We start from the raw sequence: 5,822 nt of genomic DNA on the forward strand, positions 1-5,822 counted from the left end.
CCATCACCTCCAGCATGACAAAGACCTCAAGGCAGCTGCGCGCACCAATTTGCGCATTGAAGTCCAAGATCACGCCGAAAATTCACGCCCAAAAAGGCATGTTTTGAGGCGGGTAACCTTTGAAAGCCCAAAGAAGGCAAGTCAACCTCAGATGGAAACATTATCATCTGATAATGATTGTGTTGTACCTGAGAAGGCGTGCCCGCACACGATAGGTTACTCTGACTGTCAAAATGACGAGTTGTACTATCGTGCTGGGGGTACGAATAGAACCAGGAAGAGGAGTCCCCGAGAACGGGAAATTCAATGTCCCTGTTCCAAACTCATTCGGGCGGTATTGTCGGAATGCAATTGCATTAAGGCGGTCCCCGAAAGAGTTTCAGTTTTTGAAAGACTTAATGCGGAAACGCCAAAACCAAGGCCTAGGCGCTTCCAACGAAGAAGAAGGGTGATTGAAGACGGAGAATTTCCGAGGGTCACCACCAACATGACGAGCAAAGGGACATCGGCACGAGAAGATTTCGAGTCGATTCTGAAAGCTTCCCGACCTAGAACCCGTCTGCAGTCCGGAACCATAGAGCGAGCAACTTATGGTAGGATTCGGACAAGACGCCCTTCAGAAGATGAAGAATCTGATGCCGGCTCCGCGGTGGCATCAGATAATACAGTATCCAGCGAGGGACAACCCCGCGAGGCCCTGATGATAAGTGCGGAGCAGATGGCCAAGATGCTTGAAGACGCTTTGGCTAAGCAGAAAGAAAGTTTCAAATTTGAGATGGAGATGGCCATGCAGCAGATGAGAGAAATGCATGACCAACAGATCCAAGCATTGGCGAACCAACAAGGCGAGCAGAATCATCGTAACCCGATTAATGTGGAAGATGAGGATACAAATGCTCGTAACACCAATGATCCTCCCGTCAACGCAGGGGGTGGTAATGAGAATGCTGGCGAAGAAACCGGCGAAAACCTGAAGATCAAGAACCTCGAGAGCAAAATCAACACACTAATTTCCGCTCAAGAGACGAAGAAAACAGGCATTCCTTGCCCATACCCAAGAGAATGGGAATCGATCCCATATCCGGCGAAGTTTAATCTAATTAACTTCACGCCGTTTAATGGGATGGGTTCACCTACCCAGCATTTGATTTACTTCAAATCGCATTTGGGGGTGATCTCTGGTAATGAGCCTCTGATGGTGCGGTCATTCGTCGGCACTCTTCGCGGAGCCGCCTTCGATTGGTATCGCCGCCTCAAGCCAGGCAGCGTAAACAGCTGGGATGACATGGAGACCAAGTTCCTGGCCAACTTCTTCGACGACGACACCGAGATATCTATCGGATCGTTGCTCGATGAGAAGCAGAAGGACGGAGAGTTAGTCGATACCTTCGTCAAAAGATTCCGGAACAAGGCGATGAATTGCCGGGACCCGATCACCGAGGAATTCATCCTCCAGACCTGCCACAACAACCTCGCGTTGGACGTGCTAGAAGCAATGGGGACAGCACCATCCAATACATGGAAGGACTTGAAAGTCCGGGGAGAGCAAGCTGAGCGATTCCTCAAGAGGAAGAAGGCGGAAAGAGGCCAACCGGCGACGAGTGTTCCAAAGCAAAACTTCGTCCCACGGGGGAAAGGTAAGGCACAAGCTAATGCAGTTGATGCTAATCAAACCTTTCAATTGCAACCACAGCAACAGCAGCCACAGCAACAAGCACCCCAACAATCTCGAGGACAATGGCAACAACGGCCTCAGAAGCAGAAATCTGCGGAGCCGAGGTTTCCTAAAGTGTACTCCTTCAAGGATGATGAAGTTCCCGGCATCTTCAAATACCTGTTGGAGAACAACAAGATCCAGTTGCCGGCGATCGTGGATCAAGAAGGGGCCAGCAAAGTGACGGATCCAAAGTACTGCGCGTACCACAGAGCGGTCCACCACCCTACGAGATCATGCTACCACCTCAAGGACAAGATCCAGGCGTTAATCGACGTAGGAGTCATAACCCCGAAACCAGCCAAGAATGTGGGGGCCAACGCAGTGTCAATCAGTTTTGGGTCGGTGCCTACAACTTGGTTCGAGCCAAAACGCGTCACCAAAGTCGGGATGAAGACGGTGAATGACGATCCGCACGGACAGCGCCAAAAGGGACTTGTGCCGCACACAACCCCAAATGGCGAAATCCTTTGGGTTCATCCAGATCTGATTGGAGATGAACAATGGGCCGGTTCGTCATCCGGGAGGAAGTCTAAAGGAAAAGGGAAGTCTTGTTATGGAGTCTCTGCTATCCCAGGGGAAGATGACGAAAGAATCTCCACTTTCCTGCTCTCTGAAGAAGAACAAGAAGCTTTTGCGACACGGAGCGGAAATGAATACCACTACAATTATCCGCCACCTAGTGAGCAGGGGGTGAACAAGCGGGGACCAGCCAAAACTCTCACGGAGATGGGAGTGATTGCAAGTCCCACACCGGGTAAAGAAGCTCTACGACAACCGGTGAATAAACCAAAAGAGAAGAATCCCCAAGAGGTACAGAATCCGAAGCAGTCTCGTTTCAGTCGTCCAATTGGAAGAGACAAACCGGAAAGCTCGAAGACTCCGCATAGCTTCGACATTATGGCGCAATTAGCCAACATTCCTGCACGGATAACGCTGTATGAGTTGCTGCGATTATCCAAAGAAACCAGGGAGGCCCTACAAGAAGCTTTGGCCAATGCAGAGGTATTTCTGACTCAAGTCAAGCCGATACCTGAACAGCCAGAACCGCTGAGTCAACAGTGCAACATAGCGACTAAGAACCTTCCCTGCATTACTTTCACCAAAGAAGATATGCAGACGAAGAATTCGAACCACGATCGGCCGTTATATTTCGTCGGATACATTGGCTCCAGCCAAGTCAACCGAATCCAAGTGGATCCGGGTTCTGCTGTGAGTATTATGCCGCTTCGATTGATGCATTTCCTCGGCATCCCAGTAAGCAAGTTGGCGTCCACAGGCACTGTTATTTATGGATTCAACACTAGTGGGTCAAGACCCTTGGGTAAGATCCGGGTGAAGTGCCAGATGGGAGATCTGAAGACAGAAGTCACGTGTTATGTGATCGATGCGGAGACTTCGTACAACTTACTATTGGGTCGGCCTTGGATCCATAGTAACGTGATAATTCCCTCTACTCTCCATCAGTGTTTGAAGTATGTCGACACTGACAATGAGGTTAGGACGGTGGTCGCGGATAAGCAACCATTCAAGGGGTATGAGAATTATTTCACCGATTCTCTCCTTTATGGTAACGAATCCGATACTGAACCATCGGCCCAGGGCACAGACAGCGGAGAAGAAGCTGATTCTGAAGCCGGATTCGATTACAATGGCGGTTTTGTTTTAAATGACATTGTACCCTTTGTAATCAATCTTGACGATGAACAATCGTCAGATGGAGGTTGTAACTGGCAACTTGCCGATATTGCAATAAAAGATGATTTAGAGTACTCCTTGTCTCTTGATGATGTGATGAAAGGGCTGTATGATAATCCTGAGTTGTATATGCCGATCCGATCATCCTATGTAACGAAGGAACACCTCCAGCATTCTTTCGGAACAACCATGGTCATCCCGAACAAAGTAAGAGGTGCTAAAGAAGTGATTTACGGTAAAGGAAAAAGCTCTCCGTTACCAGATCATTTCCTAAGTGAAGACGAAGATGATGACAAACCTGGTCGACATCTATCCAAGTATAGTCCAGAAGCGCGCAAGCTCATGGAAAAGCAGGGCTACGATTTCACACTCGGAGAAGGTTTATACTTCGATCGAGGTCCTCGTAATCCAGCCAAAGCAGTATATGTACCAAAAGGTAAACCTGAGGATTATTATAAATATGGGCGAGGCTTAGGTTATGTTTCATCAGATGACGAATGTGGTTGGCAAATTATCGATCAAATTGCTAACAAAGCCAAGAAGGGATACTCTCCTGATGCTTCAGAGTGGGACTCCGATACAAGTCTGGGAGAAGTTTTCAAAGCCCTAATGGCAAATATGGCTACAGCTGATCCATCCACCATGGAAGACGACGATCAAATGCCAACATGGGAAGACCCGTGGGTTCACCATCTGAATATGCAATATGGCGATAGGTTCGAGCAAAGAGAACCACCCACTGAAGATAAAATAGTCCAGATTAACATGGGTGATGAAGCTAACCCAAAGCCTATATTCATCAGCGACAGTCTTCCCCCAGATGAGAAGGAGGAATTGATTGCTCTCATCAGGGAATATATCGACGTCTTCGCATGGAATTATGAAGACATGCCAGGGCTCGACCCCAATGTCGCAATGCACCGCCTCGATATCAAGCCGGATGCCAAACCTGTCAAGCAACAGCAAAGACGGTTTCGTCCGCAGATTATGGAAGCCATTGAGGCAGAGGTTAAGAAGTTGATCGAATCAGGATTTATCCGAGAGGAACAACATCCAGACTGGTTAGCCAACATCGTTCCCGTCATGAAGAAGAATGGCAAAATCAGGATTTGCATCGACTTCAGGAACCTGAATGAAGCATGTCCGAAAGACGATTTCCCTCTCCCGATCACGGATGTCATTATCGACAATACATGTGGATTTGAGAGGATGTCCTTCATGGATGGATTTTCGGGATATAACCAGATCAAGATGCATCCAGAGGATGAGAAGCATACGGCGTTTAGAACACCCCTCGGCGTCTTCTGCTATACGGTGATGCCTTTCGGTCTGAAGAATGCCGGTGCCACATACCAGCGAGCGATGACTAAGATTTTCCAAGAACATCTCAGGAAAACAGTCGAATGCTACGTTGATGATTTGGTTGTGAAAAGCCGCAACAAAGAAGATCACATCAAGGATTTGAAGACGATGTTCGATCTCATGAGGAGTCATCAATTGAAGATGAACCCCACTAAATCATTCCTTGGAATGTCCAGCGGAAAATTCCTTGGATTCGTCGTCACCACTAAAGGTATACATATCGATCCCGATAAGGTGAAGGCGATACATGAATTGCAACCCCCGAGGAATCTGAGAGAACTCAGAGGATTGCAAGGGCGTTTAGCTTACATCAGGCGGTTCATCTCAAATCTCTCTGGGAAGTGCCAACCTTTCTCTAAGCTAAACAAGAAGGGTGTATCATTTATTTGGGACGACACCAGCCAAAAGGCACTCGAGGATATCAAGACATATCTGACAAATCCTCCTGTTCTCGTTGCACCAAAATCAGGTAAACCGTTCTTGATTTACATCAAGGCGATGAACCATTCGATAAGTGCTTTGTTAGCACAAGACGATGATAATGGTCACGAACAGGCAGTTTATTATTTAAGTCGGACTTTGGTGGGCGCTGAGTCTCGATATCCGATGATTGAGAAAGAATGTCTCGCGTTGGTGTTTGCAGTGCAAAAGATGCGGCATTACTTAGTGGGACAAACAATTTACGTTATCTCCAACGTCAATCCCGTGCGAGTATTTATGACGCAACCGGGTTCGATGAATTGGCGGTTGGCAAAATGGGCCATCCTCTTGTCCCAGTATGATTTGCATTTCAAACAGCAAAAGTCGGTCAAGGGACAAGCGATTTGTGATCTTTTGGCGGCGAACCCGACCACAGATGCGGCAGAAGTATATGATGACTTGCCGGATGAAACCCACGAGGTTAACACTACATCGCACCAGCAGGTATGGCAATTATATTTTGATAGTGCTTCAAGAGCAGTTAACAGGGTAATAACCGCGGGATGTCCCACCGTCTCCTCTGGAGTTGGAGTCGTCTTAATCTCCCCGGGAAAGCATGTAATGCCCC

The sequence above is a fragment of the Asparagus officinalis genome, chromosome 7, assembly GCF_001876935.1.
Source record: "Asparagus officinalis chromosome 7, Aspof.V1, whole genome shotgun sequence".
In the NCBI taxonomy this organism is placed as follows: domain Eukaryota; kingdom Viridiplantae; phylum Streptophyta; class Magnoliopsida; order Asparagales; family Asparagaceae; genus Asparagus; species Asparagus officinalis.